Consider the following 18930-nt stretch of genomic DNA (forward strand, 5'->3'; position numbering starts at 1 on the left):
TTAAATTGGTTTGAATCCTACCTGACAGGGAGAAAATATTTTGTTAGTTGTGGGAATTACAACTCGAAGACACATGATATCCAATATGGTGTTCCACAAGGCTCTATCCTGGGTCCGCTGTTATTCTCAATCTACATGCTTCCGTTAGGTCAGATTATCTCAGGGCACAACGTGAGCTACCACAGCTATGCTGATGACACACAGCTGTACTTATCAATAGCACCTGATGACCCGATTCTATTGATTCACTAACACAATGTCTGACTAGTATCTCAGAATGGATGAATAGTAATTTTCTCAAGTTAAATAAAGAGAAACTGAAATTTTAGTGATCAGCAATAATGGATACAATGAGGCTATTAGAAATAAACTGGATACATTAGGATTAAAAGTCAAGACGGAGGTAAAAAGCTTAGGGGTGATTGTTGACTGTAATCTGAATTTTAAATCACATATTAATCAGATCATTAGGACAGCATTTTTCACTTAAGAAACATAAGTAAAGTTAGACCTCTTATATCACTGAAAGATGCTGAGAAATTAGTTCACGCGTTTGTTTTCAGTCGACTAGATTACTGTAACGCACTCCTCTCAGGACTACCCAAAAAGATATAAATCGTTTGCAACTAGTGCAGAATGCAGCTGCTAGAATCCTAACTAGGAAAAGAAAATCAGAACACATTACTCCAGTTTTGATGTCACTACACTGGTTACCTGTGTCATTCAGAATTGACTTTAAAATTCTGCTTATGGTTTATAAAGCCTTAAATAATCTGCCCCATCTTATATATCGGAATGTCTGACACCTTATATTCCAAATCGTAACCTCAGATCCTCAAATGAGTGTCTCCTTAGAATTCCAAGAACAAAACTTAAAAGAAGTGGTGAGGCGGCCTTCTGCTGTTATGCACCTAAAATCTGGAATAGCCTGCCAATAGGAATTCGCCAGGCTGATACAGTAGAGCACTTTAAAACACTGCTGAAAACACATTACTTTAACATGGCCTATATAACTTCATTTTAATCGTAATTTAACTTAATCCTGATACTCTGTATGTTCAATTCATCATAACAACTATTCATGGTGGCTCTAAAATCGGTACTGACCCCTACTCTCTTTTCTGTTTCTTTTTCCGGTTTCTTTGTGGTGGTGGCCTGCCACCTCCACCTACTCAAAGCTTCATGATGCTCCAACAATGATGGACGGATTAAAAGGCAGAAGTCTACGTGACCATCATCATCATCAAGCCCTTCCGTGAGAACCCTAAATCCAAAGAGGACTGTTTCATTTATGTTAGGTAGAATGCCCAGAGGGGACTGGGCGGTATCATGGTCTTGAATCCCTACAGATTTTATTTTTTCTCCAGCCGTCTGGAGTTTTTTTTTTTCTGTCCCCCCTGGCCATTGAACCTTACTCTTATTCGATGTTAATGTTGATTTATTTTTTATAATTATGTCTTTCATTTTTCTATTCTTTAATATGTAAAGCACTTTGAGCTACTGTTTGTATGAAAATGTGCTATATAAATAAATGTTGTTGTTGTTGTTGTTATTAGACACACTCTGGACCCCCTGGAAGTAGCAACAAAGGAGAGAATAAAGACACAACAATGCTCCACATTTTCTCTCTGACACACTAACACTGAGGACTATCAGCCAACAAATTATTCAGTAGAAGTGTGTCAAGAAACACTACCAGGGCTCCTGTATGCTAACAGCAATACATATGCATAATGCCTTACTGTGTCTGTGACAGCCAATGCAGAAGTTTTCTTTTCTTTCTGTGTAAAATTTTCCTCCTTTTTAGTTATTTGGTTGAGTGTTCAGACCATATTATGTGTGTATATAAAGTATGTTTATTTATCTCTTTATGTATTTATTTCAAGGCCTTCTGTGAAAAGCCACCTTTCCCCTGGGGACAAATAAAGTTCTATCTATCTATCTATCTGTCTGTCTGTCTGTCTGTCTGTCTGTCTGTCTATCTATCTATCTATCTATCTATCTATCTATCTATCTATCTATCTATCTATCTATCTATCTATGCTTTAATCTGTACCTGAAATAATTTCATTAAAAGCAGAACACATCGTTGATGCTATATTTAAAAAATAATGCATTAAACTCAAGGACTTTATTAAGGTTTGTAAAGGTTGCTGTTTATCTGGGGGTAAGGCAACTAAAGAAAACACGTGTTATCTGAATTTATAACCCTACAATTTCTAAAGCTTTTAATATGTCAAGTATTTGATTAAAGAATCATAAACAATTATAGAATGGAATGGGGGAGGAACCAGTCTGTCTGCGAAAAGGGCATTTTTCTGGTAATGAAAGGTTATCATTAAAAGCTTCAGCTGTCTTCAGAAAGACTTTGTTAACAAGTAAGATGCGATACAAGAAATAAAGAAATGTGTCGTTGGCCTTAATTCATGAATTAAGGAAGAAGACAGAGGAACTGAAGGGTAAAGGTGCTACAAGGTGAAGTTATACTGTCACATTCATCTTGAAAATAAGTTTGAATTCCTTATATTAAAGCACTCTCAATGAGCTTCTTGTGAGGTTTTTTTCCTTATCTGTAGGTGTATCTTTATATAGGAACTGGCTTTTGTATTCCATCTTATATTAGAAAACTAATCTACACTCTGGACTATACCAAGATTACTCCCATCCTGAATTCTCACTATTGTAAATGGCGTCACATGACTGTCATACTACAAAGAGTACTGGGTCAAATCCCTTCTCACAGTAACAGCATGAACAAGTTGTATACTACGTATGCCCAGATTTAAAGTGTAGAAGTTAATATGTCCTAAACTAATATGCAAGCAAATGACTTTCAGATGGCATTTGCCACGCAAGTTGTAAGATAAAAATTGGGTTTCATTCATAAGACTTAAATTAGCTGACACCATTAGATAATATGATTCTACAACCTTGTTCTTTGGGCACACACATTAGTGAGTGGTGTAAAAATGATTACTTTAACACATACAATATGTTTCTATAGACCTGAGGCCAATAATTTGAACAAGCTTCCTAGAAGTATGTTCCAAACACTGACTCATGTTATATCAATACAGAAAAGACATATCAATTTAATACAATAGCAATAGGTCAGATGACTCAAACTAAACCTAAAGAAAGTGTTTTTGACATGTTGATGGCTAACTAAGCAAAAAGCTTCCCCACATGATCCAAAAGCAGACAATCCTATTGGCAAAACTCTAAAAAGCCTATTGTGTCACACTCGTGGTTCACCATCACAGACAAACAAGGCGGTCCTACATTATAAAGTTGGAGCAGCAGAATGGATTGGAGAATTTCTCACATATACACACACACACACATACAGTGCACACCATGGAGGAGTACAGGGAGGGAGGGGGATTGTGTTGGTTATAATGGCAATTGGCCAGAGACTGATATCACCCACAAACCCAGTACAAATAGGGGAAATGAAGAGAGAAAGAGGGAAAGAGCCAGTCTGGAGGTCCGCCAAGCATCTAGGGGCTGCTTATTTTGTGCAAAAGAAAGAAACACAGATGCTCTATATTATTAAGAATTCCTGACTCTACAAAATGTCATTTATTTATTTTTTTAGCAGGTTTTGATAAAAAAAGGGCTTCTTGCAGCGATAGCCTGAACTCAGTCCAAGGCGGGGTGCTTTTTGAGTTCCCTTTTTAGTGCCGGGAAAGCGGGACAAAATGAAAAGCCACAAAACAAATAGAACAATTCTCCATGTCTCTAGGTAACCAATCCATCTGCTTTTGAGAAGGCTATTTAGTGTTTATTTATTTCTCTTTATTTAAATCTTGTATGCAATATTAAAAGCTCAAGTGCTAGATCTGGGGTTTTCCTTTAGTGTGGTTGATAGCTGCAGTTTTATTGACCTTTCACCCTTTTCACGGAAGAAATACTGAAAGCAGTTATCTCAGTTTCCAGTTATTGGGAATGCAGTAAAAATAATCTCTCTTTTGTCAGGTAATTTATAGGGAAATGTTTAAATAATGATTAGAATACTGTTCTACAAGATAAATAACTCCAACTTGAATTTTGTCAGAAGACAATATTCTGTGGTTGTCTCTTTAATTTTCAAGGTAATACCAAAAGAAATAAACATATAAGAATATCTGGATTTGTATCTAGCAGTTCTTTTCATTCTCTCACACCTGAAAAAAAAAAAAATCTACCAGAATCACATGTTCATAGTTGGGCACAAATCAGCAAGAGATATTTACAACACCACTGTTATAATTTGCATTTTCCATTAATTTTTTAGTATTGCTTTAGGTTAGGTACTGTAAAGATGCCTTGATTACTCGTTGACTCTTACGTAACAAGAACTTAACAAAGGGTTTGGTCTTCATATCACTTATAAAATATCAGTAGATGTGTTGTCTGCTCTGTGGCATGTTGACATGATGGGGAAATGACTTGTTAGTTTGAAGGGTCCACATATCTTGCACGAAATGTGTAATGCTAAGAGAAATGTGTCCCAGTTAAGCCACCTCAGACCACTCCAAAGTGATGTTTTGTTAATAGGCCATATTGCAGAGATGAAGAAATCCTTAACTGATGCTTTGAACATGTTATGAAGACCCAAAGAAGTGTTTGTTACGGTCTTGTTACATATTGTGAAATAATAATGTTTCATAATGAGTAATAGATGCATTTTTGCAGTACCTAAAGTATTATTTTGCCGTCCCTTTAAAATTTGGCAGACTTTTATATATGGACTTTGGGTTTTTTAACAGAAGGAATTCAATTCTGCCATTTGTTTTAGTCTAGGAACAGTTTTGGAAAAGTTGCACATTTTTATTTTTTATTCCATGACGCTGTTTTGTTTTGCTATAGGCACTGCTATATTTGACTGATCGGCCCAAACTTTTGATTATGTCCAATCTCCTCATCTTATTTATTAAAACTTCTCACTGCCTCTTTTTAAATTTCTACAGCAACATATTTCAATATTGTCAAACATTTCTTGTTTTCTTTTTTTCCCATTTTTCTCTTTTTTTTTCTTTGTTTTTGCTTTGGTTTTTGCACAGCCCATTTAATTATGCAGCCTTGGCCAGGGTGATTTTAACTGGGATGAGCATTTATGATACACAAGGCACAAAGAGAAGAACACAGCAAGTATAATCTAAAATAAATTTTGTAAGAAAGGTAAAACACAAATATAAAGGTTTGGGCACCAGAGAATGAAGACTTCAACGCAGGGTTAAGGTGAAGCACTTTATGTAGATGTGAGTCACAAAGTGAGTGCCTCCCTCTGATGTAGTTGGTTCTTATGTGAGTCCTCTAGTCGAAAAGTTGGGACTTCAGGAAAAGAGGAAGAAGTGATGTCAGAGCCCCTCCCTTCTTCAATTTGAGGGTAAAACAGGAAAGGTTTAAGTGTCAACACCCACCAGTGTACTGAATTACAGAAACCCTGAAGATGACACCTATACATGCATGCCTGACAACCTCCAAATCCTCCAGACTGTAACAGTAAATTTTGAAATTGAATGTATTCCGAAAAAAAAACAAAAAAACATAACCTTTAAGTGGTAAATGTTTTTATTTGTATGTCAATTAGACCAAACTTCACAATCCTGAAACTCATTCCTGCAAATTTGGGCAGTTTATGGAAATATATGTTGGGAAGAGAGCAGTGTTTCTACTTAAAGTTAGTAAAGGTTGTTTAAAAGCAGGAGTGTAAGTCTGTTTAAACCATGAGGAATCCCTGGCCTAAAAAAAAGAACAGATATTGACATTGATTAACAAGGAAAAATGTCATTTAAAACCAAACAAACTAAAAGGTGCTTACAAAAAAAAAAACTTAAGCTTTCAAAAACCAATACAAAGGCAGTCAAGAGCAATTTGAAATCCAATAGTAAAACCAGAAAACTGGAACAGGAAGTTGAAAAGCAGAATTATATAAACGAGAACTTGTAAAATCTCAAGCGAATACAAAGCTGGGAGCCAAAACCGACGTGGGTACTGGCTGTACAGGACAGTGGTCATTTTGAATAGATGAAATCAGAAGACGGATCATAAATAGTAACTAGCCAAGGCCAAAAGCAGTAAGCCCAAGACATGAGACAAGAATTACTAGTAGAGAAATACAACAAGGTGTCAGAAACCATAATAGTGAAGAAAGCCTAAGCCAAAATGTTAGATGTAAATTTTAAATGGGCAGATAAGAGGCATTAATTTAAATGCTCAAGCAATAACGAGAATATAGATAGTATCCACAAAGCTGGACAAGAAGTGTATGATACCGATTTCCTTATAATGTGGTTAAACCGGCATTACATCATCTATAGCAGGAGAGCCTATAAAAATGGCAACTCTGCACAGTCAAAGGTGCTTTTTCCAACTAGTGCAGCAAAAGGCAATCAGCGAGTCACCTCAAAAAGCCATGTAAAGAGCAGAGAATTTATCTGTTGTGGTGCATGTTACCAACGCTACACTATGAAGGTACCTTCAGAGAATGAATTTTCTTATGTAAATAAAAAACATTTCCACTCTATTAATGTGCTGCCAAATAGTCCACAGAAAGTGTGTTGCATTGTTCAAGCATGTAATGTGCTACATAATGTGGCATAAAATCGTGGCTTGTCCAATCCTGAAGAGATACAGTATGAAGAACCTGACCCAGCAAATGATCAGCCAAATCGGACAGTGTTACAACTTCGTTTGAATGTGATTAGCAGAATGTGAAAAGAAGCAATCAGATGTATCATTTATTTTTTAACTAATTCATTTAATTTGTGGTCAATATCACATAGTACAGCCCTTATATTCCTTAGTTAATTGGCCATATCTCTTACAGCATCCACACTTGCATTTTGTGATCCCAGAACATTGTCTGTCAGCACATAGCCAGCTGGTTGCCCAGCAGTTTCCAAGCACCCAAAAGATGTGCTGGGCATAACAGCACCATCACCACATGGAGTCGAGTCCTCAGCACGGGGGTCAGCTTTTGTAATATTGTCTGAAACAGAATAAATAGTCAGTGGGTTGTTTTTCCGTGTCTCCACTTTGTATTCACTGAAATTCTTCTTTTTTCCACATGCTTTTACCAGTGACTTTTAATAAAACAGTGAACAGAAGGAGCTTTTTATATTGATTTGAATTTTCAAATATACAAAATTCAGGTTGTAGTTGGGGTGGGGCTGTAGGCATGTACATGTGTGTTAAAATTCACATTGATTGGTATTTATAAAGGAAGAGTGCAAGGAATTTTGCTTGCCCACTCTTTTATGCATGTGCGAATGCACATTTCTGTTTTTGTCCATACACCATGTTTTAGTCTGAATACTACACATTGCATTATACATGAGGCCCCAAGTCTTTATAGTCCTGGTGCTTCCTGTTTTTCTATACGGTTGCGAGACATGGATGCTATCCAGTAACTTGAGATGAACACTAGACTCCTTCGATACGGTGTCACTTCAGAGAATCCTTGAGAACTGCTTCTTTGACTTTGTGTCAAACGAGCGGATGCTAATGGAGTCCTGAATAAGGCACATTATCTGCATTGTGAGAGAGCGTCAGTTATGGCACTATGGCCATACAATACATTACAATACAATTTATTTTTGTATAGCCCAAAATCACACAAGAAGTGACGCAATGGGCTTTAACAGACCCTGCCTCTTGACAGCCCCCCAACCTTGACTCTCTAAGAAGACAAGGAAAAACTCCCAAAAAAAAACCTTGTAGGGAAAAAATGGAAGAAAACCTGGGAAAGGCAGTTCAAAGAGAAACCCCTTTCCAGGTAGGTTGGGCTTGCAGTGGGTGTCAAAAAGAAGGGGGTCAATACAATACAGTACAGTACACAGAACAGAACAAATCCTCAATACAGTATAAAAATAAACATTCTAGAAGTATGTAGCAGAATTTAACAGTAGATTATATCACATAATATGATTTGGATGTCTAGAGTCCTGGAGAACTCATCCATCAAGCTACCTCCCCCATTTGGCCATTCCACGGCTGAAACAGCGCTGGGCCAGCCAATCCGATGAAAGGACCCCTCTTTCCCACGATTCCTGCAATCCTCCATCAGGGATGACTTTACCTTAGGCAGGCAAAACAATTTGGCAGGTGGGCCGTGGCACCAAGTGCCACATTTGAGTACCAAGAAGAGAAACAGAATAGGTGAGGGTTAATATCCAATTATAACCATCACTTATGTTATAGTGCTAATGACTAATAACAGAGATGCAGTATGTACAGTTAATCAATAGCTCTAGTCAGGATATGCTAAACTGAAGTAGTGAGTCTTCAGCCGGGATTTAAAAGCTGAGACTGAGGGGCATCTCTTATAGTAGCAGGAGACCATTCCACAGTTTAGGGGCCCTGCAACTAAAAGCTCAACCTCCCATTATTATTTTATTAAACCTTGGAGTCATAAGCAGACTGGCATCTTGAGATCTTAATGTGCGCTCAGGTTTGTAAGTCATGATAAGTTCAGAAAAGTAAGCCAGACCTTGGCCATTTAATGCTTTATATGTTAAAAGGAGGATTTTGAAATCTGCCCTAAAGCCAGTGTAAGGATTTAAGAACTGGAGTTATGTGTTTGTATTTTCTTGTTCTTGTAATAATTCTTGCAGCTGCATTTTGGATTAACTGGAGGCTGTATAAAGAACAGGTTGAACATCCAGTGAACACTGCATTGCAGTAGTCAATACTACTAGAAATAAAAGCATTAATTAATTTCTCAGAATCCTATTTATTTAGGAAGCCCTTTAATTTCCTAACATTTTTAAGATGGAAGAAACATGATTTGGACAACTTTGTAATATGTGCTTTAAATGACATGCTAGAGTCAAAGATAACTCCTAGATTGCGGACTGATTCAGTGAAATTATTGGGGATTCCAACTGAGTTAAATGATGACAAAATATTGTTGTGATCAGTGTCATTCCCTCCAACAATTAACATCTTCATTTTATCTGTGTTTAAAGACAAGTAGCACTCATCCATTCACTCCTTTAATTCACTAACACAACTAATTAAAGACAACATTGAAGAAACTTTATTTGATTTAAATTAAAGGTATAAACTGGGTGTCATCTGCATACAAGTGAAAATTAACATTATGTTTCCTAAGGAGAGATCCCTGCGGGACACCATATTGAACTTCTGTGTATAATGAAGGGGTACTGTCAGCACATTTCTGTACATATTGGAATCGATTTGATAAATAAGAACTGAACCAAGTCAGCGCAGTGCCTGTAAGCCCAACATTATTTTCTAGCCAGTACAGTAAAATAGAATGGTCAATGGTGTCAAATGCTGCACTTAAGTCCAACAACATAATTACAGTGGAGTTTCCTTCATCAGAGGATATCAGAATGTTGTTTACAACCCGCATTAGTGCTGTTTCTGTACTATGACCAGTGCGGAAACCAGACTGGAATTTCTCAAATAAATTGTAATGCGTAAGGTGTGACTGAAGATGATTGGTGACTACTTTTTCTAGTATTTTAGAGAGAAAGGGTGAATTTGAAATAGGCCTATAATTATTTAGTATGTGTGGGTCTAGGTCTAACTTTTTAAGTAATGGTTTAATGACTGACACTTTTAGTGCATCAGGTACTGTGCCATGCAACAATGAATTATTGATAATGTTTAGAATAGGCGCTGCAAGAACATCTATTGCACTTTTTACTAGTTTTGCTGGCACTGGATCTGGGGAACAAGTAGTGGGCTTCATTTTAGAAATTAACGTTAAGACTTCCTGCTCAGTTACAGGATTAAACTTACTAAAGTGCCGAATGCAATGTGCGACAGGGTCTGCTAAGCTAGTATGCGGTTTGTAATGTGATGCTGAGATCTGGGATCTTATATTTTTAATTTTCTCATTGAAGAAGTTCATAAAGTCTGTACTGCTAATATCTGTTGGTATTTTGCACTGTAGATCTGAATTTCCATTTGTTAATTTAGCCACTGTTCTAAACAGTACCCGAGGATTTTTATTATTGCTATCTATTATTGTAGAATAGTATTCTGAGTGAGCTTTAAAGAGGGCTTTTTTATATTTATTTACACTCTCTGTCCACACAATTTGAAAGACATGTAGCTTTGTTGTTCTCCATCTGAGCTCCAGTTTTTAACACACACTTAATTTAAGACCTCGAGTGTTTTCATTAAACCAGGGAGAGTTTCTATGTCCTTTGATCACTTTTGTTTTAAGGGGAGTCACTGTGTCCAGAGCATCTCTCAAGGTCACATTATAATGTGATGTTAGCTGATCTAAATTGTTTTCCACGTTTACATTTGATGTTAACTGATCTAAATAGTTTTCCACAATTACACTCAACTTACTCAAAGTATCTACAAATTTTGAAGCAGAATTACAATCTAGATGTCGCACTGTCTTTGTTTTAATCTGAGAGTGCGTTGGCAAGGGTAGGACTAAATCAAATGTTATTAAGTAGTGATCAGAAATAACTTCATTTAATGGAGTAATATATAAATTTTGACTTTCAGCTTTGTCAGTTATAATTAAATCTAATGTGTGGTTATGATTATGAGTTGGACCTTTGACAATCTGACAAAATCCTGCTGAATTTAACAAATAAGTAAAACATTTTCTAAAAGTGTCAGTTTCCACATCAATGTGTACGTTAAAATCCCCCCTCAGTACTACATGTTCATAATTTATAGCCAAATCAAAACCAAAATAGCTTTACTGCCAAGAGAGCGAATGTTCAATAAGCAGCATTTAAAACTGCATGGTTCTTTCTGAACTGGTGATATATTTTTTGTTTTAATTTGAAGTAAATTTCTATTACAGATGCCCTTGGTGGAGGGTCTGGTTTTATCCCTTTGGTCTAATTATACACCTTATTTTGTGGTTATCAATTAATTTAAGGTTTGGATCAACACTAAATTTACTGGATGCCCCACAACAGGGATTATGAGTAACAGCTTCAGGAAAATAACAGGTGGGATAAAAAACAGGTTGTGATCACATTACTGCGGACTGGATGCTCTAATCAGTCAACCAGGCAGTTTTGCTGCCATATTTTGGGATAATACATAAGATGCCCTCCAGTTAGTATGAAGACCATCTCTTTTGAAAAATCCAGGCCTTTCCCAAAAATCATCCCAATTGTTCACAAACGCTATGCTTTTATTTACACACCAGGTTTCTAGCCAGCAGTGAAGGGGCCATGTGGTGCAATTCCCAAAGGATGACCCGGCTTGCAGGATCCTTGTTGTTGAGGGCCTGAGCAGCTGGACCAAGCCAAAGGGATGTCCACGTCAAACCTGGCTACGGTAGATTTATGGCCATTTCTGGGTTGACTGGACCATGTGTTTACCTGGAGGTTGCCAATGAGATCCTGAGTTGTTTTATCATATGGTGGGCGCAGTACCAGTACATGTTCCCCATCCTGACCTGACCTAACCTGACCTGGAATATAAATGCAAAAATGAAAGAAAATAAATAGACAATGTCTTTCATTGTTATTGCAGCTCCTCTTATCTTGAGTGATGAAGCTTGAGTGGAGCTTTGTCATCTTCGACAACAGGTCTAATGATGAATAAAGGCCTCCAAGTAGGCAATGGATTAAGTACTGTGGTGGATGGAAAAGGCTGTGCTTGCAGCGTTAGTAGCAGATGTGATGTCATTCATCTTCTAGTGCTTTCTCTTCCTTTTTAAAGGAAACAAAATCCTTGGGGAGAGCAGTGATTCCTCCATGGTTCTCCATACTAGCAGCATGAGACACTCTCTTGGCTTATTTGTATGACACTAGGTTGTGGTGAGGTGAGTAGGGTGGTCTGCAATCATATGTGTTAGTTTTTCAAAATAAAAACCATGACGTTGTGCAGACTACGTCAGTGTTGGTGGGTGTGAGTAAAGATTCTTAATGAGGAAATTGGCTAAGTGTGTTTAATGTGTTCACAAGTGGCTAATGCAGCTGTTCCTCATCAGGGCTCTGAATATTGTTTGGTGCATCTAACCTCACTGGGGGTAAGAGGGGTCTGTGAACAAATACAAGGGGGAGAAAACAGAATGTAAGGAAGAGACAGACAGTCAGGTGGTGCCTCTGCATTTAGGGAAGCCCTGTGGGGGAGCAAGTGCTGAGCAAAGGGAGCATGGGAGATTTTGAGCTCCTAGGGATACTGCGGGATACTGCAGACACTGATGAGAGCATGTGTTAGATGGGCCTGGCCTCAGTGTTGGTTCTGACAGATGCCAAAGGATCATGGTCAGGTTGGGAGCCACAAAAAGGGTGACTCTTTTTCCTGATGAGTATACCTTTGAGGGTGAGCTAGGTGAAACAATGAATGGACCACTGCGGTTGTGATGAATGAAGATGTTCCTATATATGGTTTTGTTCCTGATTTTAACTCTCTTGAAGGGATTATTTATCTTCTTCACAAACACTCTTTGTATGGGATTATTTATTGAATTTATTTAATAAAGAGGACTGCAGTTTTATTTGAACCCTTTCTTTTTCTTGAGAACGAAAGCACAGAACACTTTTACACCTACTTCTTACCTCATTCCTAATGTTTAAAAAGTTGTGATCCTAAATAGGTTTGCATCGATAAAAAGATTGGTGCAGTACAATATTTACTAAAAAGTTGCCTAGGTTTGCTTGTGAGAAGAGGCCATTACTTAATATAAGAGTTACATTGTATACACTTGAACTAAAACAAGTATTTGGGTTGAGTGATGAAATTGGATGTCGGAAACTGTAAATTCTGAGCAGTTCATAAATAACAATTGACCAAGAAAGAAAATGCTTCTGCCAACTCTGTAAAGGGGGTGGGGGTGTGCCTATTTGCCTGCATTTTAAATGATTAGCAGGGTCATAATAGGAAAGAGCAGAGCCCAGAAAATCAATACAATAAAAGAGAAACCTACTCTAAACAAAATTCACTGTGGGTAAGTATAGGCTGTCAAGACTCATTAAACACTGTAAGGGTACAGGGTGTCCTAGTAGTGAATTCTGTGGAAGCTCCAGACAAAGAAGAGTGCCAAAAGAAGCTGGCATGGCACTAGCTCTATTCCTCATAACTTTACACTCAACAGCATTTCTGGATATTTAGCCCTTTAAAGTGCAGGAAATGGAAGAGGGATTCAAAATGAATACAGAACATTATATAGCCACCTCCAACTGTAAAAGTCATTAAATGAATGGCTTAAAAAAATAAAATAAATGAGAAAATGCATACATACATACTACCTGCCCAATATTTGGCCAATCTAGATTCATAAAACTGTTTATCTGAAACACGCTGGCAGACATATTATCTAATTAGACGTAGCATAATAAGAGAGCGTGGTACAGTATGTTATTTGGTGTCTATTTATATGGTGAGCCTTGTTGTTCTTTTTTTTATTTTATTGATTTTGTTGCCCCCTCCTTGAACTGTCACCTTATCGTGGTGGAGGGGTTTGCGTGTCCCAAAGATCCTAGGAGCTATGTTGTCCGGGGCTTTATGCCCCTGGTAGGGTCACCCAAGGCAAACTGGTCCTAGGTGAGGGATGAGACAAAGAGTGTTTCAACAAACCTCCAATGAAGAGTAAAAACATTGGACAACGTTTTCCCTTGCCCGGATGCGGGTCACCGGGGTCCCCCTCTGCAGCCAGGCCTGGAGGTGGGGCTCGATGGCGAGCGCCTGGTGGCCGGGCATGCACCCATGGGGCTCGGCCGGGCACAGCCCGAAGAGGTAACGTGGATCCTCCTTCCCATGGGCTCACCACCTATGGGAGGGGCCAAGAAGGTTGAGTGCAGTGTGAGTTGGGTGGTGGCCGAAGGCAGGGACCTTGGCGGTCTGATCCTCAGCTACAGAAACTGGCTCTTGGGACGTGGAATGTCACCTCTCTGAAGGGGAAGGAGCCTGAGCTAGTGTGCGAGGTCGAGAGGTTCCGGCTAGATATAGTCGGACTCACCTCGACGCACAGCTTGAACTCTGGCACCAATCTCCTTGAGAGGGGCTGGACTCTCTACCACTCTGGAGTTGCCCCCGGTGAGAGGCACCGAGCAGGTGTGGGCATACTTATTGCCCTCCAACTTGGAGCCTGTGCATTGGGGTTTACCCCGGTGGACGAGAGGGTGGTCTCCCTCCGCCTTCGGGTGGGGAAGGGTCCTGAATGTTGTTTGTGTGTATGCGCCGAACAGTAGTTTGGAGTATCCACCCTTTTTGGAGTCTCTGGAGGGGGTGCTAGAGGGCATACCTTCTGGGGACTCCCTCGTTCTGCTGATTGGGAGGAATGGCCCCCCCGATCGGAACCCAAGCAGTGTTTTGTTATTGGACTTCTGTGCTCGTCACGGATTGTCCGTAACGAACACCATGTTCAAGCATAAGGGTGTTCATATGTGAACTTTGCACCAGGACACCCTAGGCCTCAGTTCGATGATCGACTTTGTGGTCGTGTCGTCAGACTTGCGGCAATATGTCTTGGACACTTGAGTGAAGAGAGGGTGGTGAGTTGGCTTCGATGGTAGGGGAAGATGCCGGTCAGGCCTGGTAGGCCCAAACATGTTGTGATGGTCTGCTGGGAACGGCTGGCAGAGTCCCCTGTCAGAAGCAGCTTCAACTCCCACCTTCGGCAGAACTTCGACCACGTCCCGAGGGAGGTGGGGGACATTGAGTCCGAATGGGCCATGTTCCGTGCCTCTATTGTTGAGACGGCTGACTGGAGCTGTGGCCGTAAGGTGGTCGGTGCCTGTCGTGGCGGCAATCCCCGATCCCATTGGTGGACACCGGTGGTGAGGGATGCCGTCAAGCTGAAGAAGTAGTCCTATAGGACCTTTTTATCCTGTTGGTCTCTGGAGGCAGCTGATAGGTACTGGCAGGCCAAGCGGAATACGGCTTCGGTGGTTGCTGAGGCAAAAACTCAGGCATGGGAGGAGTTTGGAGAGGCCATGGAGAACGACTTTCGGACGGCTTTGAGGAGATTCTGGTACACCGTCCGGCGTCTCAGGAGGGGGAAGCATTGCAGTGTCAACACCATATATGGTGGGGATGGTGCACTGCTGACCTCGACTCAGGACGTTGTGGGTCGGTGGGGGGAGTACTTCGAAGACCTCCTCAATTCCACAAATATGCCTTCCAATGAGGAAGCAGATCCTGGGGACTCTGAGGTGGGCTCTCCCATCTTGGGGACTGAGGTCACCGAGGTAGTCAAAAAACTCCTTGGTGGCAGGGCCCCCGGGGTGGATGAGATACGCCCGGAGTTCCTCAAGGCTCTGGATGTTGTAGGACTGTCTTGGTTGACACGTCTCTGCAACATCGCATGGACATCGGAGACAGTGCCTCTGGATTGGCAGACTGGGGTGGTGGTCCCCCTCTTTAAAAATGGGGACCAGAGGGTGTGTTCCAACTACAGAGGGATCACACTCCTCAGCCTCCCTGGAAAAGTCTTTTCGGGAGTTCTGGAGAGTAGGGTCCATCGGATAGTCGAACCTCAGATTCAGGTGGAACAGTGTGGTTTTCGTCCTGGTCGCGGAACAGTGGACCAGCTCTACACCCTTAGCAGAATCTTGGAGGGTGCATGGGAGTTTGCCCAACCAGTCTACATGTGTTTTGTGGACTTGGAAAAGGCATTCAACCATGTCCCTCGGGGAATCCTGTGGGGGGTGCTCCGGGAGTATGGGGTACCGGACCCCCTGATAAGAGCTGTTCGGTCCCTGTACAACCGGTGTCAGAGCTTGGTCCGCATTGCCGGCAGTAAGTCAAGACGGTTTCCAGTGAGAGTTGGACTCCGCTAGGGCTGCCCTTTGTCACCAATTCTGTTCATAACTTTTATGGACAGAATTTTTAGGCGCAGCCAGGGTGTTGAAGGGGTCCAGTTTGGTGGACTCAGGATTGGGTCACTGCTTTTTGCAGATGATGTTGTCCTGTTTGCTTCATCAGGCCGAGATCTTCAGCTCTCTCTGGAATGGTTCGCAGCTGAGTGTGAAGCGGCTGGGATGAGAATGAGCACCTCCAAATCCGAGACCATGGTCCTCAGCCGGAAAAGGGTGGAGTGCCCTCTCAGGGTTGGGGGAAGAGATCCTGCCCCAAGTGGAGGAGTTCAAGTATCTCGGGGTCTTGTTCACAAGTGAGGGAAGAATGGACCGTGAGATTGACAAGCAGATCGGTGCGGTATCCGCAGTGATGGGGGCTCTGCATCGGTCTGTTGTGGTGAAAAAGGAGCTGAGCCATAAGGCAAAGCTCTCAATTTACCAGTCGATCTATGTTCCTACCCTCACCTATGGTCATGACCTATGGGTAGTGATCGAAAGAACAAGATCGTGAATACAAGCGGCTGAAATGAGTTTCCTCCGCAGGGTGTCTGGGCTTTCGCTTAAAGATAGGGTGAGAAGCTCAGTCATCCGGGAGGGGCTCAGAATAGAGCCACTACTCCTCCGCATCGAGAAGAGTCAGATGATGTGGCTCGGGCATCTGATCAGGATACCTCCTGGACGCCTCCCTGGTGAGGTGTTCTGGGCACGTCCAACCGGGAGGAGGCCCCGGGGAAGACCCAGTACATGCTGAAGGGACTATGTCTCCCGGCTGGCCTGGGAACGCCTTGGGATTCTCCCGGAAGAGCTGGAAGAAGTGGCCGGGGAGAGGGAAGTCTGGGCCTCTCTGCTTAAGCTGCTGCCCCCGCGAACCGACTCCGGATAAGCGGAAGAGGATGGATGGATGGATGGATGATTTTGTTGCAGTAATACAACATTCCATACAAATAGATAAATTTTTACAAAAATAGCCACAGAGGATGCACAAACCTGTGTTTTTCTTCATGCCGGTCCCAAGCCCGGATAAATGGGGAGGGTTACCTCAGGAAGAGCAATTTTGCCAAATCCATATGAGGACAGATGATCCGCTGTGGCAACCCCTAACAGGAGCAGCCGAAAGAAGAAGTACAAAGATTGAAAACAAATCAACCCCCACCCCTGAGAAAGAGAGCATGACCAGCAGAGTATAACTTAAAGCTAGTGAAAATAAGTAAATAGATTAATTAATAAGTTAATAAATATAAATGGAGAAGAAAAAGAAATGGGGACAGAATCTGCTTCCTCAGTGCTTTAAAAACTTATTCTAAAATGTTATTGAATAGATCCTGCCAGGTTTTTAAAAAGTTCTGCACAGATCCTGTAAGTGCAAATTAGATTTTATTCCAATTTCAAATAGTATATACCATCATTTACTCACTGACTTAGAATAGGAGAGTTAGGATTCTTCCAGCTGAGCAAGATAAGTCTACATGCCAATAGTGTAGTAAAGGCAATTACAGTTTGTTTGTCCTTCTCTACTTTAAGCCCATCTGGGAGTACACCAAACACAGCTGTTAATGGGTTAGGAGGGATTGTGACACCAAGGCTGTCTGAAAGGCATTTAAAAGTTTGGGTCCAGAATTATGTTAATTTGGTGCAGCCCAAAAACATGTGACCCAGTGAGGCTAGAACTTGATTGCAGCTTTCGCTGGTTGGATCTTGCCCTGGAAACATTTTGGACAATTTTAAACGAGACAGATGTGCTCGGTATATAATTTTGAGTTGGATAATTGTATGCTTTGCACATATGGAGCTCGAGTGAATTCTCTGCAGTGCTACCTTCCACTCCTTTTCTGAGATGTTGAGTGAGAGATCCATTTCCCACTGTCCTTTTCGATCTTTGAAAGGGAGGAACTGTAAAATGGTTTTATATATTGCAGAAATGCTGTCTGAGTCCTCGAACCTGAGCAATGTTTTTTCCAGAATAGAGGGAGATGGGAAGTGAGGAAAATTGGGCAGGTTCTATTTAACAAAGTTTCTAATTTGAAGGCAGTGAAAGAAACGTGTTGCTGGAAAGTTAAATTTGGAATGTAAAATCCCAAATGTTTTCCAGATATTAAAAACTACATATGTTTGCGAGAGTGGAAAAAGGTGGTTCTCGTGCAGAGGTGCCACAGATAAAATATTCTCTATCTTAAAATACTTCCTACATTGGTTCCATATTCTGCGTGAGTGAAGAACAATTGGGTTGTTAGTATATTGGCGATAACTTACATTTATTGGGGCACAAAGCAAGGAATATAAAGAAGTACTGCAGGATTTTATTTCTATTTCAGACCAAGCCTGTGTATGTTTATCTATTTGTGTCTAGGTTTTTATAGCTTGTATGTCTGCTGCCCAGTAATAAAATTGAAAGCTAGGTAGAGCCATGCCACCTTCTGCCTTAGGTCTTTGTAGGGTCGCTATTTGGATATGTGGATGTTTTGAATTCCAAATAAATGAGGTTATGGTTGAATCTAATTTCTTAAAAAACGATTTATTGATGTATATTGGAATGTTTTGGGAAAAAAATAGAAGCTTCAGAAGGATATTCATCTTACCAATGTTAATTCTTCCAGCTAAAGTGAGATTAAGATTTAACCATCTATGCAAGTCTTGCTTAATTTTTTCCATACAGACAGCAAAATTTTGTTTATAAAGAACATTATGTTTACTTGTAATGTTTACCCCTAGGTATTTAAACTGATCTGCGATGATGTAAGGGAAGGTGTCTGATCTAATATTGTGTGCTTGAGAATTCACTGGAATTTATTTTTTCACTTTTATTCAAATTAATTCTGAGACCAGAAGTATTTTGAAATTATGTTAGTGCTGTTATTACTGCAGGCACAGAATTTTGTGGGTCTGATACATACAGTATCATATCTGCACAGAGAGAAATTTTCTATTCAAGTCCTTCTCTGATAATCCCCTTTATCTCATAAGCATTTTGACAGTGAACTGCCAGTGGCTTAATGGCTATTACGAAAAGTAGTGGTGACAAGGGGCATCCTTTTCTGGTACCACATTCTAATTTAAAGTAGTCTGAGTTAATGTTGTTAATACAAACTGAAGCTTCTGGGTTGGTATACAGTAGTTTGATCCATGCACAAATGTTTGGACCACACCCAAATTTCTCCAAAATAGTGAAAAGGTAGATCCATTCAATCAT

Source organism: Polypterus senegalus, chromosome 1 (genome assembly GCF_016835505.1).
Source record: "Polypterus senegalus isolate Bchr_013 chromosome 1, ASM1683550v1, whole genome shotgun sequence".
Lineage (NCBI taxonomy): Eukaryota > Metazoa > Chordata > Cladistia > Polypteriformes > Polypteridae > Polypterus > Polypterus senegalus.